General features: G+C 42.4%; 1 protein-coding gene across 1 annotated transcript in view; it reads right to left on the bottom strand.

Moving 5' to 3' along the window:
- The window catches only part of fndc3ba (fibronectin type III domain containing 3Ba), a 92,819-nt gene extending 74,149 nt beyond the window's left edge, over positions 1-18,670 (bottom strand). Inside the window, 1 exon segment of the mRNA XM_018663497.2 lies at positions 18,527-18,670. The gene's annotated coding sequence lies outside the window, so the exon portion shown is untranslated.
- Positions 18,671-24,687: the final 6,017 nt, after the last annotated feature.

Below are 24,687 nucleotides of genomic sequence, written 5' to 3'. Positions count from 1 at the left end.
TACGTGGCTCACGCATGACAGACATGACAAGTCCTCATTAGAAGTGAATGTGTCACAAAAAGAGATAAGCATTGATTTCAGATGTTATCCTGCTGTCCCCTTAAAGCACTATTATCAGTGGACAGGCAGCAAAGATGATGGAAATCTATAAAAGTCTAGAAACACACTGAAAGCAGGTTGAACTTTGAGAGCTATACAAAGCTAATCTGAGAGAAGAGTCAGTAAAAGGAATGTATCTGCCCAAGTTACAAACTGACAAGATAGTGTTTAACACTGTAAGGTGTCCTGAACTTTTCTTTGCTTGGTGGAGTGGTATAAATACCAAAATTCTTCAAGCAAATGTGGCACATTTGAGTGCAAATAAACTGTAAAAGCTTGGTTGCATCAACTTCTCATTGTTTTGTGTTTGCCTTTGTCTAGTGTTGTTTCAGTATTGGCTTTAATTACAGAAGATGTATATGCCATCGCTGAGCGATGAATTTGCTATCAAACTAAAACACACATACACACGCATATGCAGAATTTGTCAGGGAGTTACATCTCAGTTAAAACAAATATGACTCCATAAAAAAGCCTGACCATGGCCTTTTGGTCAGCTGTGGTAAGACCACCAAAAGGAACCAGTGTTTCCTGCCCTGGGTAACAGTTTAGTACAGAAACCATAACCAGACACACACTGTACTAATATCCACAGAGAGAAAGACAGAATCTAAGCCCTTTCATCCAGCACAACCATTTTTCCAGGAACTTGGGAACTCTTTCATGAACTCAGAAACCTAGAGCTGGTTCTAATTTTGGTTCCCTGTTTTGCCCCACAAAAGGCAACCAACATATTAGTTTTCATTGAGCTGCAGAACTGAAGCCTCCTGACTGCTCATGCACAAGCTCTGCAAGAATTTTACACAACTGCCATTTTTAAATACCATCAATCAAATTTTAAAAAATGCTGCTGTGACCCATAATGTCACTACTGTGACAGTCTTGTCTAAACCTAAACATCACACTTTCACTATCAGTTAATCTCGTTTCACCCCACACTCACCCTCTTCCTGGGACGAAGTGGGAAAGCAAAATCAAATAAGCAAAACTTTTTTTGTAAATCCCCAAAATTTGTGGTAGTTCATCTAGTTTCTGGAAGTTTTCTGGTAGCAAAAAAGTTAAAAAGAGAGGAAGGCAGAGGAAAGAGAAAAATGAGACTGAGCAGACACAGACAGATGGAGAAGCATAACACATTTATATTTACGCTAATGGTTCAGTTATAAACATATGGTGCATTTAACCAATGTTGTCTGTCTGAATATGTTAACCTGTATCATTAGACTCAACTTTATGACCTGGCCTGAACATCTGTCAGCCACTGCCTGACTTCTGTATGTGGACTGGGAATTTTACTTAAGGCAGACTTTACAAGTGATGAAGCAAACAGAAAAGAGAAACAGTTCAAGAAGGAGAACTGAAACTGAAACTGAACTTTAAATGGTACTTAGGTGATGTTATTCACTGAAATGCTGTGGTTTAACAGTCATGAGTATGAAACTATATTTCCTGCCTGAATCTTTGTCATTAACCTGAGACAGTGATCTCAGTGACTACATCAGTCAAATGCTGAGAGCACATCCAGTGGACATTCATCATTACATGTGTTTCCTGTATAAACAGAGAATACATTACACTGTTATCAGCTTTAATAAATCCCCTGGAGTGACTGATTTGTAATGTGCATGCAAATGTAGTGACACAGAGGGACAGAGATAACGGAAAGAGAAAGAGAGACATAGGAATAGGTATCCTTTTCCTCATCCTGGGTGTGTGAAGCAGAGAGGAATGCTCTCAGGTGTCAGTGCACAGAACTGAATGACTATCTATTCACTCCAGCACACGTACACACAGTCGCATGCACGCGCGCACGCACAGAGAATTACACATGCACACAAACACAGAATATGCCAAACACGACTGGGATTGATCCAAGTCCTTTTAAACCCATCTTATCAACTGACAACTTTAATCTGTGCTGGCATTTAATACACATGCACGCAGATACACTGATGCATGTGTGTGTGTGTGTGTGTGTGTTTGTAGAAAGGGGGGCAGCTTCTAAATATGGTGGGAAACTGCCACCAACACCACTCCCATTCAACCCCAGCTCCTTTTACAAAAGGTATTCAGTCTAGGAGAGACCTGCTCCCTCTTTCTAACACACACACACACACAGATTGAGTGAGTACCTTTTCACTAGAAGAAAGAGAGAGAGAGAGAGAGAGAGAGAGAGAGAGAGAGAGAGGTGGAGTGGAGAAGGGGGAGATGCAGAAAAGGAGGGAGGGGGAGGGAAGAGAGAAAAAAGGGTGGGGAGGAAGGCAAAGAGGAATGCTGTACTTGTGCGTGCTCTGAGGGGAGCATGAATACACACACGTACAAACGCGCGCACACACACACACTTGGGAAAGACAGAGAGGGGATTTATAAAAGATGGAACCTCTTCGGGTTCCCACGTCGGCCGGCAGCTTCTGCACATATGCAGGCAGTGTGTGTGTGTGTGTGTGTGTGTGTGATAGAGAAAGAGAGACTGTGCATTGAGAGGCTGAGAGAGAGGGACAGAGGCAAAGTGTCTAAAGCAAAATTTAGACTTTCAGCTTGTTCTTCAGTTTTGCTACATGCATTTGGTCTGCATATGTGTGTGCATGCATTTGTGCAGAGCCTTTATGTGTGCACGCCTCTGTATGTGTGTGTGTGTGTGTGTGTGTGTGTGTGTGTGTATGGTCGAAGTCCTCTTGCCCTGTAATTGCGGTAATGATATGTCATCCACGAAGAAGAACTTGGAACGGGTGGAGTGGAATGCAATGGACACATACGAGCACACACACACTTTCCACTTGCAAACCATGTACGAACAAGCTCCTCTCTAAACTCCATGAACTGAGGCCTTTAGGGCACCTTTACCCCGCCCTCCGCCCCCCCCAAACACATGAGATCCAGCACCTCGAAAAACCACATGTGATGGTAAAAAAAAGCCTCTACCAACCAGATGCTGCTTATGGCTTTTATTTCACTTTAAACAAGCGTCTTTTAAAACTTTCAATGAGGCCATTTTACCTCAATGCCACAAGAGGAAGAATAGACGAGAAGGTTGCAAAGCCACTGCTTGCTTTTTCCTTGCAATATTAATCAATTATATCTTAATTTATGGAAAAAACATCAGTCTCTTTATCAACTCAACCCCTCAAGGCAGGGTAAAAGAAAATGCCTTTGAAAAATTTCCATTCTTCAAGATAACATTGCTTAAATTTCTAAAACACACCGTTTTGTTCAAGGAAACGCTGAACTTGTGATCATATGGGTGCAAGACGATCTATTGCATCACTAGGCAAACCTGCCAAACCAGGGGTATCCGCATAGGATGAGTCTATCAATAGAATGCATAACCCCAACTGAGAATTTCCCCTCAACAGTCTGGGACTTAAAAATAGCTGCACTTCATTGCCAAAGGCTTTTTTTTTCTTTACCGCTATCCTTATCACAACAATGCTGCAGTTTTGTCATTGCCACGTCCCACATTCCCTGCATGAACGAGCATTTCTCCACTTTTACAGAATGCAATTGGGTATCCAAGGTTACGTTGCGGTCGTTGCCTGCATCTTGTACATAACTCATGGCAGATGTGGAGCTATTAAGAATCTGCAGTTAGTCCTGAGAAATGCAGGAACACCCCTGCTCTTACTGTCAGTGTCTGATGAAATCTTTAACTGTCATGCTGCGTTTAATTAATCCAAGATCCAAGATTAGCATAGAAAGAACACTGTATTAAATCTTTTCCTGGATTATTTATTTTGTGGAACTATTCTCTCTCTTTCATTTCTTTGTCTCTTCCTCCTTGTCTCATTTTTTCCCTGTTTCCTCCGAATGCCAGGCATTCTGCAGATCACTGTGTGCAGCCAGAGCACAGACAAGTCAGGACTCAGCCTGGTAAACGACCGGCTCAGCACTCCCCCCCCCACCTCCATCCCTCGCCCTCCACATACACAAAATGAGCACCCTGGGCAAAGCCTTTCTCCCCTGTCATTCTCCCATCCATCCATCTACCCACCCATCCAATCCTCTCATCAGGCCCGGTTTCCAGGAACACAGGCCAGAAACAGATGACCCAGTGACTTCAAGTCAGCGTTCACTCTGCCTCTCCCTCTCCCTCCCTCTCCTTTCTCCTACTCAGTCTTTTTAAAATTTAAGTACTACTTAGCTGCCTGTGCATTTTTCTCGCTGTCAAAATACACAAAGCTAGATAACTTTAAATGAAACAGAAGCCTGAATTTTCTTGTCTAAAACCCTCTTTCATTTACTTTAAGTCAAAATATAGCAGAATGCTCTTGTACAGGCTGAAAAACCTCTACCAGCTTTGATCAGCTTGTTTCCACACAGAAAAGTGTATTGACTTTCAGTCTTTTCTACGATGCCAAATAAGTAGCTCAGCCAAAGAGACCAGGATCTGACTCTATTGCCATCCACTTCCTGGAAAGACCCCGCCTTCCACTCGCATTCCACTGCCCTGTCAAAACACAGCTCCCCTCTACCAGTGGCTGATGGGAAACCACTGGCTCCCCTCATAGGCTGCTGTCAGGGCAGTGGGCGGGAGGAAGTAAAAGCGGAGCTCAAAGAAGCAGCGGCCCATTCCCAGGGAGAGACTACAGTTACATAACGTGCACACAGACACGCGCGCGCACACACAGACGCACACACAGGATCAAGACAACACCCTCAACACAGCAGAACACAAAACAGGGTCAAAGAGAGAAAGAAAGGTGCAGAGACAGTAAAGGGAGTGCAGAGAAAGAAAAGGAGACCGAGAGGAGAGAAGTTGAGAAATGGGGGAGGAAGAGAGGGAGGGAGGGGTAGGTGAGGCATCAGTTTTCCTTGTGAACAAAATGAAGAGGAAATGGCTATTTTACACTCAGGTCAGGAGTGGTGGGAGAGTACTTCCAGCCAGTGTGCGTGCGTGTGTGTGTGTGAGTGAGATGGAAAGAGAAAGGTTAATTGGTGTATGGTGGAAGATCGCCTGCATCAAACCTTAGGCGGAAGAGCAGCGAACCAAATAGGAAAACTGTTCCAAGAATAAAGCGCACCTTCACACAGATATACATACACAGACGTGACTGACACAGCCCTGTGGTTTTGTGAAAAACAAAGCAATCTGGTGTTATTAAATCAATATTATCTGTTGTCTGTCTGAGCAAGGCGGAATTGACAGCAATCTGTTAACTGAGAGAAGGGCAAGGAGGCAGGATGGAAAGAGAAGGGGGAAGAAGAAGACAGGAGGAGGGGGAGGACGGGGAGGAGGGGAAGGAGAGAACACAGGAGGAAAGAGGAGAAGGGAGGAGATGGGGAGGTGGGCAGACTATGGGGCCGGAGGTTGAGTGTGTGGAGACAGAAATGTGTGGAATCCTAATTGTGTTATTGCTCCAGAACAAACATTAGTCCTGCCTGTCATACCACAGACAGCAGGCAGTAAGGGAGTGTGAGTGTGTGTGTGTGTGTGTGTGTGTGTGAGTGAGTGAGTGAAAGAGACATAGAGGGAGAGAAAATTGAATGAGTCCTGCAAATTAAGAGTCGAGCAAAGCAAGTCTGAAACATTCATGAAGGCCGAGCGCTTACAATCGGCTCTGTGTTTCAATGGGAGTTCTGTTAGCTTCACATTAGCACAGCACAGCTAGCTCCAGCAGATGTGTGCATCTGCCAGGGAGCCCTCCCTCCTGCAGCTGTACAGCTGTGGGCTGGCCGTGTGTGTGTGTGTATGTGTGAGTGTGTTTGTGTGATGTGTGTGTGTGTGTGTGGTTGGGCAGGGGGCCAGCAGGCAGTAAACCCACAGCAGAGGCCCTGACAGTCCAATGCTTGCCACGTAGCCACGTAGCGGCGACGTAACTCCAGAGGAGAGGAAAGGGAATCTATATTCAACTGGCCTCCTGTCTATGGGAAAAAGACACAAGCACAACTGAGAAAATAATAAAGTGAAATAAAGTGGGTCCTTGTGTGGGAGTCAAGAGTATAAACAGAGGCAACACAAACAGTCAAACACACAGAGACAAAGTGACTTTGTGATATCGTTTATCCCGCTCAGAGACACTGACGTTTCCACCAATTACATCAGCCAGAACTGCCAGACTCACGCTCTTTTCCCCCAACTGAGACGAGTTCCTTTGATTTACAGATGTAGGAGGCCTGGTTCCACAAGCCAGTGACCACACACAACAAAATAGTTTACAGACCAGCACAAACACAAACCTACCCCGCCCTAATTGTCATCATTAAAACTGATGTCATTGTCTTCATTACTTCCATCAGCCTCATCAATGTCCATAACATCACTTCCATCTTTGTACCTGGCACTGCCAGCACCTTTGTCTTCATTATCCCTATCAACATCAATATGCCAGACCGCCTTGAGAACATGCTGTATTTTGTTAGTGTTTGTGTGTGTTTAATACAGAGGAAGTGGCTATTCTCCCACAAGCACATGAACATGACTCACTCCTCTTCATGGCAGCGCTTCCAGATTTTTCTTCTCCTTTTGTCCTTTTCTTCCCCTCCTCCTCGTCCCTCTTTCCCTCTCTCATCCCACCCTCCCAACTTCTCTTCCTCCTCCTGCCGCAAAACAATTGAGACCCCCCCCCCAATCAGATCGAGAGGCTGAGGGCTGAGCGCTCCACAGTCCAGAAAGGAGCGCTGAGCCTGAGGAGAGCTCACAGCAAACCCCTCTCTAAACACCTTGGATCTCCAAGGCTCAGTCTGGCCCACACACAGAAGGAGGCTAGTTTCACAAGCCAGCAGACTAAAAGCTGAGGTAGGAGGACTGGTGGGCAGGTAGCATGGCAGGCTGTGGGCACACAAGCTATCTGGGTGCTGGCTTAGCAATTACCTGAGCTACCTGTGTTAACTTGGATCATTCAGTTTTACATCTACATATTCAATACTTTCAAGGAACTGTAACCATTCAGGATTTATTCATGCGTCTTTAGCCTCAAGCAAGTTTTACAGACAGCACCACTGCACTGATCTTTAACCTACTGACCAAATGCTGAAGACACAATGCCTCCAAGTGTGTTCATATTGTGCAAGCAAGCACAGTTTGAATTGAAAAACTGAAGGTCATGCTAGTCAAAAGAAGTGTTTTATTTACCTTTCAGTGTCAAAGATGTAAAGGCCGACATACAAACAAGCCATTGATAACAAAGACAGGACGACGGATGGAAAACAGAAAATCAGAAACAGACAGGGAGAAAAGTTAGACATTTACGGAGTTATTGATTTTTCATATGCACAAATATTTCAGTTTCAGAAACACATGCGATTTCAAAGTCGTTTTTCTTCTTGTCACCATGGAGATATGAAGACGGAGTGAACTCAACTCAGGTTCATGCAGTCTTTTTCTCTTTCACGCACACACACAGATGAAAATGATGCACACTGTGGGCTCTCAGGAGGCTTTAAACATGCATCAGACATCCCAGGCATGGCAATATTGCACATCCTTTTTCATCTCTCTTCTACACCCACCACCTCCTGCCTCCCCCTTTTTTTCATTGCTGTGTAATGCAGTTTGTTCCATGTGATACAGCCCTTTAGCATGAATATGATTCTTTGCCCGCAGAGCTGGATCCTCTTCAAGTGGCGGCTCAGATAAGGCAGCTTGTGTGTTGTGTATGACTTTCGTGGTTGCATGCTTTTCACAAGAAAGGACCAGTGGCCATTGAACATTAGTTACACTTTGATTTCTATGCACCAGCGCTCTCTCTCTCTCTCTCTCTCTCTCTCTCTCTCTCTGCCTTCCTCCCCTTCCTCTACTCCCTCATCTCCTCCTCTGCCCCTCCTCTGCCCTACTTCCAGCTTTAACCTGTCTCAGCACTCCCCCCACACCCCCCACACCCCAACACACACACACACACACACACACTATTGGCCCTACTTCCCAAACAACCCCTTGGCTTTCAAAAGACAGCCACCCATTCAGAAGGTTTTTTGGGGTAGGGTGGGGGAGGAGAGCAGTGCAGGGTTTAAGGGGGTGAGGGGATGTGGAGGGTTGGGGGGGGGGGGGCGTAGGGGTTTCATTCCCGCTAAATTGTCCCACATGGCTGAGCGTGCTTAGTTTAAACAAACACAGCCACTTCCTCCTCAGTGCGCACATCGGCACACAGACACAGGCGGGCAAACACCCACATAAACATACACCAATTGGGCACACAGGCATGCTTGAACTCCAATACACATACACACAATACATTGTATACCCTGGCAGGCAGTGGACAATATTTTCAGTCTTGCACTGCAGCCAGTAAACTTACAGATGAGGCCAGACTCCACATTAAAACACCACAGGAGTGAAGATTACTCATTGTATATATACTCATGAAGAAGAGTTTCACGTGCAGATTCAACAAATTTAGTGTATGATTTGGCTCATGGTTACACCAAGTTTTAAAAAAAGTATAACTTTTGTGGGGCTTTAACTGTACAATCCACAATAAACATCTCAGCTAATGGGTCCCTAGAGTCTCACCCCAAAACCCAAACTCACACCACAGAATGAGACTCAGGAATCAGGCAATGGACACAATATGGTGTATATGTGTGTATGTGTATATGTGTTTGAGTGTGCATAGAACAGTTCTGTATGTGTATCCAGAACGACAGAGAGAGAGAAAGAAAAATATGGAAGATTTGGCCTGTGTGACTGTTCTACTGTTTTTTAACAACTACAAAGTGCACCGAGTGATTGAGGAAAATAGGGCCGCTGCCTCTGAAAATGATTTTACAGCAAATGAGGGAAACATATTTAAATAATAACAGGTATTTTTGCATTCCAACCTGAACCAAATTTCCTAAAACTTTCAGTGTTTCATTTATGCCTCAGGTGTGGCTGAGAATAATCACAAAGTTCTGATAATCGTTTAAGTCATTTTTAAGCACAAATGCCCCCACAAATTGGGTACGTCCACATTCTGAAATGTGAGAAATGTGAAAAAAAATGCAGTTTTTCTTAGTCTTACATTAGAGTAAACTGAATATTTTGGGAGTTTGGACTGTTGATCAGGCAAAACATTGACAGGCAAGACATTTGATGATCTGCCCTAGGATAATCTGTCTCCTGACGATTCAACGATAAATCAAGAATCAAGCCCCAGGAAGTTTGCTGTAAAGATTTACCCGACGTTTCTCTAGTCCTAACCCCTTTGCATTACCATGGATTTCAATGCAATGGCCTACAATCATCATAATCAGCTCTACATTACAAGTGGCTAGTAAAGAGGAATGAAGGAGAACAACCTCAGGGTCCAGACAATAAGCCCACATTTGCTGCCAGTGGACCTGCTGCCGTCCAGACCTGCACACACAGCACGTCTCTGCCACTAATGCCGAGCTCCATCAGGGCTGCATGCCATGAGTCTTAATTAAGACAGCTATGCCAAGTCAAAAAGTGAATTCTACTCCCCCTTCTCTCTCTCTCTCTCTCTCTCTCTCTCTCACACACACACACACACACAGATACAGACGGATGCACAAACTCACATTCTCGGGTGGACGAGCACGCGGACGCAGACAAACTACCAAGAGACATTCAGATCATCAGTTTTATGGGCCATGAAAAAGCTTGCTCAGTGGGTGGTGAGTGTGTATCTGTGTGTGTGTGTGTGGGTGCTGAGAGAGAAGGACTATTTAGTCACACCTACATGAGAAACCTGTCTCCTCTCTCACAGACAAGACAACAACTGAGTCTGAGTATGTGCACATACACACTTTCTCTCCCACACGCAGCCTTTAAATGCACAACAGAGCGAGCAAATCATGAATGAATGGTTCTCTACATGCTTCATTCTATGATTATCTCATAGTTGTGTTTATGAATGTGCATGTGTATGCATGTGAGTGTGAGTGTGTGTGTCTAGAGAGCAGGCTTTAGTGTTTAATCCTTTAGATGAACTGAATTGGCCTGAAAAATGAGAGGGGACACTTCTGGGAATAGCAAGCCAATGGAAAGTGTACATACAATCACTTGCTCTCCAACATCAAACACACATACTCTCTCACACACACACACATTTATAACACCCCTCCCCACAGCCTGGGGTCACAAGGTCACATTCCTCCTCCTCAATCAGCCTCAGGATTTCACACACTAGTTCAGGGATGTGGGGTGTGTGAGTGTGGTTTTGTGTGTCTCTGTCTGTGTGTGTGGGGATGTGTGCTTGGGATGTTTTAGTGATTTGTGGGGGGTCCGGCTTGAGGGCAAGGAGGGGAGAAGTGAAGGAAAATAGGGGACTGAGGCAGTGTCCACACCAAGCTGGATAAATCAGAAAAATGCATTCTTCAAGCCAAAGAACTGAGATTTTTGAAACTCTTTCAAAAGAAAATAAATGTCAAAATGATGATGCCAGCAAAGGCAGTTTTAGAAGCTGGTGCAGCCAATTGCATAATACAGGTATTGTCATTAACCTGTAATTACTTTTATGGAGTCAGCTGCTTTTGCGAGAATAAATCACAATTTGAACAAGCAGCACAGGAATTACTGTTTGATTTGGTTGACAGGTAACATTTATGAGCTGTGATCAAATTACTATATTATACAGTTTTATACTCCACAGAGTTTGACTTAGTAGAAGCGTTTGTTCTAGTCTGTGTGGAATAGGAAATTTAGCCATTTTCCTCCTGATTCTTAATTTCAATGTGGATGAAAAACATTTTGAGTCCACCAACATTTTCAAATGTATTAACCTTGTGGAAAAGTGACAAAAGAACAAGAGGGAGAAATGACAGGTATGTGGAGCTGGGATAGGTGGGAGAAGACAGGGTGAGAGGAGGGAGGGGTCGAAGTGTGCCTGCATGCCCTGGAAGGGGGAGAAAGGAGGAGGGGGAGGGCGGGTGGTTTAACAAGGGAAAGCAATAAAACATGTGGCTTTGCATTAAAAAACACCTACTTCCTCCTTGAGCAGAACCCTCAGCTCTGGCCCTGCATACCCGCCACCTTGTGACAGCGCGTGCAACATGCGCACACACTTGGACAGCACATACACATGAACACAGGTGGTCACACACACAGACACACATAGGATAAGCATATTGAAAATGTGTGCATGTACAAGTTCCAATTCCAGTTCCAGCCATGTGATAATCAGAAATATAACCAGCTACAGATTCAGTTCCTTCCACTCCAACACACACACATATACTGACACACACAAACCCCAGCCCACAGCAGACTCTAGACACTTGAGATACACAGTCAAAACGCTCACAGTCAGGCATAAAAACAGCCATTAACGACTGGCGGAACTTTCCATGGGCCTGCCAACTAGCAACACCAACACGCCTGGCATGCTAATGCAGGCACGTAAAGTTAACTCTGTGTGAGTGTATGTTTCATGCATGTGTGTTAAGTTGGTTCTCTGTGTGTGTACAGGTGCACACTTGATCCCTTAGCCAGCTGACCATGCACATGCACGCACACACACAATGCACACCAGTGGGCAACTCTTCAACAAGCTATTTCTATGGATGATACCCCCGAGGAACTGTGTAAGGGCACAGGTAGGGCAGGGCGACCAAGCGCTACACATCAACTCATACCAGTTGCTCCAGGTTTCCTGCAGCCGTGCATCCACAAACTTTACCACCTGAGGGGAACTTAATGAGAAATTGACAGCCCTATTTCTGGACAAACATTTTTTTCTCTTTGTCATGATCGTTTTATTTCATAATCTGCTCTCTCACTGTGACGTAGGTCTGCGCCTACCTCTCGCTGTCGTCTCTGCCGCAGTTGCACAGCTGCTGTTAGGACCTTTCAAACGACACCAAGTGATGAGCGAAGACTTAAATCATCAACTAGGGAAGTGAAAGTTTTTGCTGTAGTCACGCTCTGTATCATGTGCCAACAATGCCGTGTATTCAAATGCATCAACGCTACACAAAAACTGGCATTTGCATAAAATGACTACTGTAAGCCTTCACAGAGTTCTACTGTACCATTCTGTAACATGCTGTACAACACTGTACTGTTGTACATGAGCTCCCAGATGATCTTAGGTACTCTGTACTTAACTATTCCACCAACCATTAAATCTTCCCATGTCAGTTCTGTGATTGAAATTTTGTCTCGCTACTGTACAGCTGCAACTAACATTTATCCTCACTATCAATTAGTCTAGTTCTCAGACTATGAAAAGACACAAAATGCCAATAACAATTTCTCAAAGCCCACAGTGAGGTCTTAAGATTGCCTGCAACAGTTTAAGACCCAGGGATATTCAATTTCTTATCATATATGAAAAAAAGCAGAAAATCCTCACATTTAAGAAGCTGGCACCAACAAGTTTTTGACATTTTTGATTAATCAATATCAAAATACATTCAAAATACAAGCAAAAGAGCCAAGGACATGCTGAGTTACTTGTTATGAAGCTGTTTACTTGAAATTGAATTATGCCCTCAAGGTTAGTGCTTTGTTTGCAAAAAGTTTAGGATAGCTGAGATCTTCAGTGACCTTTAATTATCATCCTAAGGGAGTTTTAGATTTACTTCTAACAATGACAGTCAGTCTGAGTAGGCTTCACATTTCTCCAGATGTCATATCTCTAATTTTGGACTACACGTTATTTTAAAGCGATACTGTATATGAGGGGAGCAGAGGAGAGGGCAATGAGGAGAGGGTGATGGGGAGAGGGGAGGAGAGGGGAGGAGGGAGATGGGGAGCAGAGAGGTTGAAAGGCTTCTTTTATCTTTTTCTAAATCAACTGTCAACAATGCAGGAAATTATCAAGGGAGACAAAAAAAAACAGGGGAGATGGGGCTTGGGAGAAGGAGAGAGGCAGGGAGGGAGGCAGAAAGAAAGAGAGGAGGAGGGTAAACATTACAGCTTGGTGCCAAGCAAACATGAGAGGCTGGGATACTTCAACAAAAAGCCACCGTCCATATAGGAGAGTAAGCGAGAGAAAGAAACAGAGAGAGGATGAGAGAGGGAGCGAGAGAGAGAGGGAGAGGAGAGAGAGAGCCAGGCTGGAGAAAGCCGGGAAATGGAAAGTGAAAGCATCAAGCAGGAGATAACCAGCTGCTGTCACGAGATATCTCAAAGCGTTGTTGTTTTTTTCTTTGTTTCTTTTTTACATGTATTTTTTCTGTCATATGTGCTTGCATAACATAATGCAGTAATAGACTAAAGCATGTTTTCACCCTAAGGGAAACCACTGTACATGCTGATGCATGACAACAATGTACCACATATCTGTACGATCACTTTGTGTGTGTTAAGTGGGAAAAAAACTGTCCTATTGTCCTGTTTGTAAGCAAAGCAGCATCATTATGACACTGACAAATACAAAATAACTCATGAACTATTGGATAAATGATTCATGGTTTCAGTCATTTTTCAAGCAAAAATGTCAAACATTTCCTGATTCCAGTCTCTCCTATGTGAGGATTTGCTGGTTTTCTTTGTCACATCTGATAGTGAGCTCAATATCTTAAAGCTATGAGCTGTTGATTAGACAAAAAAAATGAGAGTAAGTGACACCAGGCTGAGAGAAATTATAATGTGCATTTTCAACTATGTTCTTATTCTTCTAACAAAACAGTCACTTGACTAGTTGATAAAATAATGGCCAGATTAAGCCCTAATAATGAATTACATAGATTAAAGGTTTTTGTCAGCTTGAAAAGGGGGCCTTCCATCTGTTTTTAATGTAAATAAAGTACTGGGTGATGTAAGCTTAGGTTAGCGTACCCTCTAGTGCTCCTCTGCACTCCATCATATGTCACAGCAATTGCAGCAAGACACTGTTTTCAAGGCAAACATACCAGCCTCCTCCACCACAGGGACAACCCATGCACTCTACTGCGCACCATGAGGACACAAGAGGCCAGAGAGACAAGGGGAAGAGAAACCGTAGAAATTCTCCTCCTGTGCTCCAGGTGTCGACCCCTTGACCTCATAGCAGAGGAACGCCTCCTCACGTCCAAAGCCGCCAATGAGAAAATTTCTCATCGCGGGAGGGGAAACAAGAAGCAGCTCGTTCACTTGACCAAAACGCACCTCAGCTATACACGAACAGTGAAGCCAGCAATCTTTCTGGTGAGCAAAACACCTGTTGCATTTGGAGAAACAGATGGTACGACTGATAGCAGCCTTAATACAAACTGCAGACATAGAGCAGCACTGCAAATAGCAGAAGCTGACCAATTAATGGGAGGATATATTCCAAATATGGGCAGCTGATCAGGGACAAGTGGAGCATTTTGAACAGTCTTGATCAGCATATATGAACAGCAATTATGGCAGATTATTTGTAGGCATGGCAATAATTGCAGATGATAAATAGTGGATGAACTTACAGTATATCTGCACAGACGGAGCATATTTCATCTCATTTTCTAAATCTTCCAGGGCTTAGGCACCCATTTCATGAGAGAAATCACTACTTACCTATACTGACTATGACGATGACCAACAATTATTTCCATTATTAATTAATCTGATGACTATTTTCTGGATTAATCAATTATTTGTTTGGTCTATAAAACATCTGAAAATAGCAAAAAGCAGCAGGTGACCCCAAAGTTACTCAGTTTATTATCACAAAAACAAACTAAACTAACTACAAAAAGGCAAAGAAAAGAAATTTGAGAAGCTAAGACCACTTAATGAAAATTACTTAAATGATAAATCAATTAGAAAAATAGTTGATGATTAAATCCAAACAATCACTTCAGCTCTAATACGGACAGTTTTTTTTCTCTCAGACATGTCAATCAATGCCTTCCAAAATGTATATATAATTCAATGTGCACAGGTTTGGAAGTAGCAGCTATAAAAAAGCATTAACACATCAGATACTTAAATGACCTCTAACTCTCTGAAAAACCCAACGTGACAGGAAACAAATAATGAGGTGGTTTATCAGAACCTCTTCCTCTTGTTCCTCGCCTTTCTTTCACATGCTCACACACTCTATCTGGGGTCTGCATTGTCTTGTCTGTGTAACTCTATAGCTGCTCCAGCTTCTGTTCCTGATACACAAGCACTGTTCAGTAACACTACCCCTCGGATAACATGTTCTAGGTTAACAGTCAGACGTACATGCACAACACATTCACTCACATACAAAATGGCTAGCATCGTCCTGCCCCTTCCCTGACCCCATTTCAACCAGGCGTACCTGAAGGGTTTATCGGGCCAACAACAACCACAAGCCGAGCGCGGGTGAAAAGCAGAGAACCCGAGATTGTGCCCGAGGTGAGATAGAGACAGATGCTCTTGGCATCACGAGTCCTCATGAAACACGGGAACAACTTCCTCATTGCGCTTAGAATAACCTGTCTCAGATTATTAGTAGCAAACCATCTAACACTTGCCACTAAAACACAGTCAGTCCATCTAACCTGGGTCACAGCATGTCATTCTTAGTGTCTGCCTGCTGGAGGAGCAGACAGCAATGTGTTATTTTCCCAAATCAGGACAACTTTGTTTGCCAAAGAAATGCTCAATAAATTAACTTTCAAGTGACACATTTTGACTTCCTGGCACTCATTATTTCTGTCCTTGTTGGAGCACTTAAGCGGAATAAAACAAACTGACAAACTGATTAAGTGGGATCAAACAAAGCAGCTGGAAAGTTACATTTACCCCAAGTGTGGGCAATGACGCACCATCACACTGAATGAGACAAGCGAGTGGGCTGTACCTGTGTGACAAAGCTCTAATGGTTACAGAACACAGGTCGTTAACTTACATAAAGCGTTATTCAAACCCTTTGGCTCTTCATGTGAAAGGCCAAAGCAACAATGTCTACCCTCATTCAACCTGACTCGAGTCTAAACACTGTTCTCTCTCTGTATTCGATTAAAAAAAAAACACACACACACACACACACACACACATTTTATAAGTGGCAATCTAAAACTGGGGGCCAAAATCACTTGCCTGCAATTGCATCAGTTTGAGTGCAAATCCCTGCTTACATTATGTTGCTGCATATCCTCTAGCAGCACCAGATTCCTGGCGCTACACACAGCCACAAAATGCAGATATAAGTAGAAAAAATGTAAAACTCAAAACTGTCATTTAAAAATGCTAAAATAATAATTCATCCAAACTTTTTTTTTTTTTTTAGAATCCACTCTCAATACAAGACACATTAGGGCTTTTGTAACGTTTCAAATGCCAGCCTAGTGAGCTTTGTTTACATTCTTATAGTGTATAAACACTGAAGCCAAAGAGGCTTAGCTTTCAGAGAACAGTGTTCAGTGATATAAACCTCATTCAGCTTGTGTTAAGAAGGCTAGGGCTGCCATACTTAACCCATGCATTAAAATACACACACTTTTTGCTGGTTTCAGGATGGTGATCAACTCAGCACCTGGAACCTTCAGACTACTCAGGTACAGTCTGAAGTACCTGCAGTTTATTCCACCTATTTTTACAATGATCCTTCATTTCCATTACTTTAGGGCAAAATCCTTCAGGTTTTATGGCACCTTCAGCCATTGTTTCGCATGTAACACACTCTAGGCTGCAGGCCTAGATCAGCCACCTTGAGTGAGACCCAAAGAAACAAACAAAAAAAAGAGATGTCCTGGGGCTCTAGAGCAGGGCCTTCCCAAATCTGAAACCCTATCTCACCTGTTAAGTAACGGCTGAAATCCAAGTTAAAATCAGATTTAGAAATTTCTAGAAAGAGTTTGTGACCAATTCAAGAGAGGAAATAATTTGAGAGATGTCAGAGATTATTTTAAAGTCCATAAATTATATATGACATGTCTACTTCCCACTCTCTATACCTTGGCTTCCTGTGCACAGCCTAAAGGTTTGATGCCAAGGCCTTTTTTGATACCCCTGGCTTGTGGCAGCAAAATAAATGGCATTCATGCACCACAGGGAGAATTCCTCTAGAAATTCCATAAACACACCTTTTCAGCTGGTAGCTAAACCCCTCATCCCCCTTTAAATAAAAAAAAGTTATCAGTTTTTCACAGAAAAAAATGCATGGCCACATCAGCCTTTCACCAAAGGAATGTCATCTGACGTCATGTATTTGGGATCGGATTTCTCCTTCTCTCTCCCCCCTGAAAAAGTAAGGCTATGTGTGTGTGCGCGTGTGTACGTGCGTGTGTGTGTGTGTATGTTGAAGTGTTAGGTTATTTTTTCCCCTAGCCTATATTCTCCAACGTGCCCACTGGATCCAGAGCCCCACAGGGCATGGAGAGAAGGGAAGATATGTGATTCCCAAATCATAGCCCCCAAAATTACACCCCCACCTCTCCACCGCTAAGCATGACAGCCTGACAATTAAACACCCGGTCCTGTCATTACATTTATTTTATTTTGTTAAAGAGAGAAAGCTGACACACGAGTCATCTTTTGCATCTTAAAATCCTCGACCTCTTTCTGCCACATCCCCCTGCGTTCTCTCCCTGATGAGTTAAGGCGCTTTAAAGGTAAGCACTGTCCCCTTTTTTTCCATGTAGGTACGTGGAGGGGACAGATAATCGATCGTTTCGAGCAGGAGACCAATGTTTGATTTCCACGTCTGCATCAGAGAGGCTGAGAGAGAGAGATCTGTCTTCCCTGCACAAACAGACACGTAGTCGTTTCTGAGAGAGAGAGAGAGAGAGAGAGGGAGAGAGAGAGAGAGAGAGACTGGCTGGAAGGAATGCTAGGATATGCTGGAGTTGAGATTTTTTTTTTCTCCTCCAAAGCCTTTTTCCTGCATTCTGCAACAGCGCACAATCCCTATGGAAAGTCGCTATAACACAGCCCCTTTAACGTTCCCCTAACCGCTATCCAATGCAATATAACCCCCCTATAGTGTCAATTCAATGATTTCGCAACCCCCTCTGTCAAATGTGACTGCCTCAGCATCTTCCATTCCAAGTTATTTTCCAGCCATAAAAAGTGCTCATTTCCTGATTTTGAGCAGCTTCAACACAACCGACTATTTCAACAATGCAAGCTGCAGCGAAACTATTGCGATTTGTTGCAGAAATAAGCCAAAGAGAGGAGGTTTTCTCCTGTTGCGCACTCACTCCATCTGAAGTCCTCGGAGACAAAAACACATTCTTTCGTGAAAGCTGAGAAATCGGGACCACAAAGAGCAGGCTCCAAGCGCACAGCCCCCGACGCATTCACTCGACTCAGTGTGGAGAACTAAACACGGTAATCCCCCCCGCTGTTTTTTGCCTTTTCCTCGTCGTTTCAAAATAAACGGGAGAATCTTTTTGCCCCAAAAGTTTCGATTCACTCCCCCCCCCCTCCGCACCAGTGAAGCAGTTTTCCTTTTTCCTTTGCTGCTGGCCAAGTGGCCCAGACTGCCGGCGTCAGCGCTCAGCTCTCCAAACTCACACACACTTCTCTCTCTCTCTCTCTCTCTCTCTCTCACACACACACACACACAGACACGCACTTCTAAAACTTTTTCAACATCGACTCCTTCGGTCTCCGTTCCCGTTGTTTGCGGGCTGGTTCGCGTCGCGAAAGTAAAGTGTAAAAGGACTTCACCTCGCTGCAATAAAATAATCTTCAAACAGACGGGGCTGCGCGTTTTTTTATTCCCAGGGTCGGGTCTTGCCTGTCTGCTGGCGCGGCGCGACGCGTACTGGGAGACTCCGCCATGTCAATCAAAACGCGACGCACATGGAGGTTAAAGCCCGCCTACTTTTTACCGTAATACACGCTGCGCAATCAAAAAGCCAAAACACAAGGATGAGCTGCTCCCTCACCTTTGTGACAGAAGCAATCCGCAGGGTTATTGACAGTCATTTCAGAACAACTTTTCATGCGGGGCAGTAGGTTTACAAGCAATAAAAACAACAATTAAAAAGGTGATTTTCGGTCATTTTAAAACTATTCAGGACACACTATGATTTATAGCTCAATATTAATAGCAATATTTAAACTGTGTGGTCTATGACAGTGAATCAGCACAAAGACTTGAGCTGTTTTAGCAAATGTGAATTATATAACAAATGTTGTGCTAACATTTTATTGTCTTTGTTGCCTGGCACTGATCATGAGGTAGAAATTAATGTCCAACAAAGACAGCCATTTGAGAATCCCAACCACCACTTTAAGCAGAATGTAAACATTTTAATTTTCAGAAAAATGTAGACCATATCTTCAGTTGTTATCCCTGAGAATTTCTCTCCTAAAAGTTTTTGTGTCAGTTCCTCTGCAAACAGAAACAAAGCTGAATCCAGTTTCAACTGGTTTACATGTATCTTTCATGATGACGCAGAATATATTCATACCAGAGCCTGCAACAGCAAATGACCTGCACTGCCCTGTGTTACTTTGCTTGCACTTAGTATCCACTTGTACAAAAAACTCTAACAATATGAGATATATATATAAAATATCATAAATGTGAATATCACAGAAAAAGAACTTAAATATAATACACAGTTGTTTCCTACAGATGTAAGATATGCAAAAAAAAAAAAAAAAAAGTCTTCCTATAGCAGATTTTTAAGTGAGTCAAAGCTTTGTCCCAGCACCTCCAAAACAACTTAGACAACAGACCAAAGTCCCTCTATTGGCTGCACTGAAACCTGGCATCACTCAGCTGAGAGGTCCAAGGGTTACAGGTCCAACACTGGTGCTTAAAATATATTTTTTTAAAACAGCTTGGCCTTATTTATATCAAAAGGTGAGAATCAAGATAGAAATCTGTGAAATAAGGGGTGTGTTTGGGCTTAAAAGGACCATAAGGCCTCCTGTATACTGTTCAGGACAAGATATACTACAATTATAGATTGTATCTGGGTGTTTATGCATTCAGTTTCCTTCCTCTGGGTACATTACTACACATCTACATGTATATACAGAGTAGTTTTATCTGTGGAGGAGATAATTTGGGCGTGCTGATGCTTGAAATTAAGACATTAATGACAAGAAGTGTCTCGCTGCCAAATGCATAATTTGAATAGTTTCATCACAAACCCACATAGCCACCATTTGATGAAAGGACCAACTGATGATATCTACTGTACTTTAATAATGAAATGGGAGTACAGATCAGATACTATATGATTAATAAATATTCAACATCAAGTAAATATTTTTGCTATTTAACAACAGATTGAATGAATACAGGATGTTGAGAGTTGAATAGCACTCAGCAGAGAACAATATAAAAGTGAATCATTCACTGCCAGTGCCAGGGCTGAATTTCTCAAATTTAGGCCCCAGACTGAAAAATGTGAAGAATCTTTCAGTAGACATGACAAAGCATTAGTCCATTTAGCTGTTGATTTTTTTGTCAGAACATGGTTTTTATTTTACATCAGCATAACTACAAGCTACATAAAGAACAAGTGCAAACAATACAAAAACAAGCTGTTAACCAAACAGCAGGGTTTCCATCAGTTAGGTACGTGTTTGTCTCCAACAGTAATCAACCTCTTTCCGTGCTGTATTTTCAAGCAAGTAGACTCAGCCAAATACACTCATTGCCCCTGAGTTCTAGATTTCTCTCTGCTGGCACACACACACACACACACACACACACACACAAACAGACACACACACATACACATTCCAGCAAGTGTGCTAAGAAAACAGCCACTGGTGTAATTCTAAGCCTGTAAAACAATGGCCCTCAACCAGGACAGTGTGTCTGTGAGGAATTAAATTCAGTTCGGTTCAATTCAATAAACACTAATCATCCTCAAGGGGCAACTGATATGGCAGGCAGAAGAAAAAAATCATCCTCTCACACCAAAATTACCACTCAGGTCATATACAGTGGGCACAGACAGACTGTGGAGCCCCCTAACTGCAGAAATAGTGAATAATACCACTGAGGCGGACTGGGTTGCTTCCATGTACAATTTGCATTCATTAAGGTTTAATTCTCTAATAGATTATTCTTTAATCCACCCTCTTCCACCCAAAACTGTTATATTGCTCTTTTATTTTTCATTTTTTCAATACTATGCTGGACACAGAGGAGAAAAACTGCACAGATATTTATGCTGTCCTCTGTGTGTAATAGAGTTTAACTTCCCAGCTGACTCTTTTTAACCTGTTGTCAACAACAGTGTCCATTAATTCATCATTAGCAGGTCCATCAAGCTGCTACCTTTGATTAGAGATGGAATTTCTGTTGAGAAACAATTTTTACCAGATGTTATTGTCCATTTTTTTGGCTAATCTAGTGAATTAAATACCTAACAAATCAAGGTATTTCATCACATTGATCCAAAAATCCAATACTGCCATAAAGCAGTCCTGCTTATTGATTTGCAACATTGCCCTCATTGGCCTATTACGACTGCAGGTATTAAAGGGATAGTTACTGCAGTATTGTACAGCAAAATCTGTGCCAGTTTATCTCCATCGTGTGCGATAAATGCAAAGTGAAGCTTGGCTTTGTCACTGGACAAAATGCTCAGATCTGCTTACCTCATCTTCCATTGCTGATAAGATGTTAGCTTCACTTCCAGTGAATGTTTCCACTATTCCATTATTTATGGCTACAAAAATGCACCATTTAACCATTGTGTTATGTTGATGCTGGCTGTAGCTACTCATTGTTTTGAGTCCTACAGGCCCCAGTGCTGGAAGTGTAAAAATAATAATAATAGTGGTAAAAAATAACAATTTTAATCAACAAGAGAAATCCAAAGAGACTTATTTGGTTTTTTACAGCTTGGCAAATGTAAAGACTTGTCTGTCAGTGGACTTCTGAAAAATGTTGTCCATTCAAAGTCATGTTTAAACTCAATACTTTAAAATTTGGGAAAATCATGAAGTATCATGCAGATGAAACAGCCTGACCTGACATGTCCCAGACCCCACAACATTAGAGCTAAATGGGTGTTCTTCACTCTGAAGCCTTAGTTCACTCTTAATGAACAACATATCCTGGGAATTTACATTTCTAGCAATGTTTAGGAATACCTGATATTGTTGATGTTATTGCATTTTATTCCAAAATTAGGGCCAAAATACAGCTGTGTGTACAGGCTATCAAGTAGATATTAAAAAAATGGGGTGCACAACACAACATGGTGTATTCAGTAGCTGTTCTTGAGATTTTGATCCAATTCAAAGCTACAGTTTTTCTTACCACTTTATTGATGTATCATTTATATTGGCCGAAAACTTCTTCTATAAACACTAACACGGTAAACCTATGTTTATGTCATTGTCCTGTATGTATTAATGACAAAGGGGCTGATACAGATAAAGAGAAGCAGATGGGTTAGGGTAGGGCTAAGAAACTTTTAAACAAGTGAGAAGTGAATTGTGCAACAACGGCTGTAACTCAATATCAGGGGGATGTTAGCACGATTCTGTAGAGTGGAAAGTGTACATTTGGGAGTCGTGTACTGTCAGTATGTGAAAAAAAAAAAAAAAACCTATAGATTTAGATTGATCTCTTAACAAAGCCAAAGTGGGGCAACCTTGAGTGACATATTGGACTTTTGTAGACAGCCAGTTGCATTAGATTAGGTCTGCAGAGGAGAGTGGATGAGGAAAGACTGGAAAGGAGCAGATCTTGGAACAGCGATGCAGCTATTTCCCCTGTATGTCAGGGCCAGGCCTCCACAACCACCAGATGTTTATCACCAACCCAGCTGCTTTCTCTCTCTCTTCCCCTTATTTCTCCCTGTCTCTCCCTCTCAGACTTTTCTCTCTCTCTCTCTCTGAGGCTCTTTAAAGCAAGCCCTCCCTGTAATCATGCACACTCAGTTCACCAAAGCTCTTTGAAGTGAGTGGAATACGTCCAGCCATATGATAGAATGCACTGTATATTCTTATAGCAGAGAGAAGGCAAAGGGGAGAAAGCAGGAAAAGTGTGGGTTTCTAAATGTTAATTATGCCCTTGCTCCACTCTTACATGCATGTGTGTGTTTATGTATGTAGTTATATGTGTATATTGTGTATACATAAGTGTGTGTGCGCATTTGTTCACTGGAAAATGGAATGAAATACTTCTCTGAGACATCAGGTAACAGATGATAACGGCCGTCTGGCATCAGAGAAGAAGTAGATGGAACATGATGGTGCGTGCATGCGTGTGTGTTTGTGCAAGTGAGGTACTTCCTCCCATAGATGTGAGGATGGAATTTGGCTCATCGTGAGTTCAAAAGAGTCAACCCAAAGCTCTCTGCACACCGACAAGAGCAGACATGCCTCTCTTTTCTTTCACTCTCTCTCTCCCTGTCTGTCTGTCAGCCTCTCTCTACCCCCTCCCCACCCTGCTTTCCTCTTTTTTCTTTGGATTCTGCAAAGGCAGCTGGTTGGACCATCAAACACTTATTTCTGTGGTGTGTGTGCATGTTTGTATGTACATGCTCTGTGCATACTGTGCATCTCATTGGAATAGATAGGGGCTTATATGTGTGTGGACATGTGTCTGGAGAAAAGACAGGAAAAGAAGCTGGATGTGATTTGGGATGTGATAAACTGTTGCGATTCTATCACAGTAGTCCCATCACCTCCTATTACAATAAAAAAATACAATTATATGTTATAAATGTTACAATCTACCTGCTACATTTTATCACATTACATTACACGTTACCTATTTAAATGGGCAATACGTTGAAAATAGCAAAATAATTTGCCAACATAGTACACTGTGCTAAGACAAACTGCAATGTTAGAATAAAAAACATTTCTCTAAGTGTCTCTAAGACTCTTTTGCCCTTTTCAGCCTCGCTTTTGGCATCTTATGGCAGCTTTGGCAACAAAACCGTGGAATTTTTGAGGTACTATCTACTGAAATTTATAATCACAAATTTTAAAGCTTTAATGAACAGGGACTACACCTTTAAATACTGTTCATGCTTTTACTATATCTACAGTGTGTTGTAGTTCTGTGTATTTAATTAAAGCTACATGTGAGTAGAAATTTTCTGACTTTGGCATCCTCCAGTGGTAGCCTGAAGTTAAAAATCGCAGTGGCAGGCCACATGCAGATCTGTGAACACTGAGGAATGTAACAAATGCACCAGTTTTCACTGTGTTTTTTTCATTTCAATGTGCATCATCAGAATAATATGAAAGATACATAACGTAATCACATAACCAGACTAGGAGGCTAGCAGCTTTATGAGGCTGCACATGCGCAGTGATGCTGGTTGGATGCTAATGTTAGAATGCTAACATGCTCACAATGACAATGCTAACATGCTGATGTTTAGAAGATAGAGTCTTTCATGTTTAGCTGTTTTGCTTTGGATAAACTGAGATTTTGACCTGATGATGTGCTAAATGAAAGCGATGGACTATGGAGTCTCCCAATTCAAGGAACATGAATATCTGTACAAAGTTAAAACTAATTCATCAATACTTGTGGAGACATTACACTCTAAACAAAAAAATGTTTACTTCATGTTGCTGCTGGAGAAACAGTCAGAGGACCACCTAAGTCACTGGAATTTACCCTCTGGGAACAATGAATATCTGTGCCACATTTTGTGTCAATCCATCAAGTAGATGCAAAGATATTTTACTAAATATGTGAAATCTTTGATGTGGTGCTAGTGCTAAAGCAAAGGTCACCCAATGTCATGGGATTCATTATCTGGAGACCTTAGGTATCTGTATTAAATTCCATGACAATCCATCTAATAGTTATATTTCACTCCAAACACAAAAAAACACAATAGAAGCAAAATCAGGGGATTACCAAAGTCAGTAGAGTTCAC

The sequence above is a fragment of the Lates calcarifer genome, linkage group LG19 (assembly GCF_001640805.2).
Source record: "Lates calcarifer isolate ASB-BC8 linkage group LG19, TLL_Latcal_v3, whole genome shotgun sequence".
In the NCBI taxonomy this organism is placed as follows: Eukaryota; Metazoa; Chordata; class Actinopteri; family Centropomidae; genus Lates; species Lates calcarifer.
This window is presented reverse-complemented; position numbering and strand designations above follow the sequence as displayed.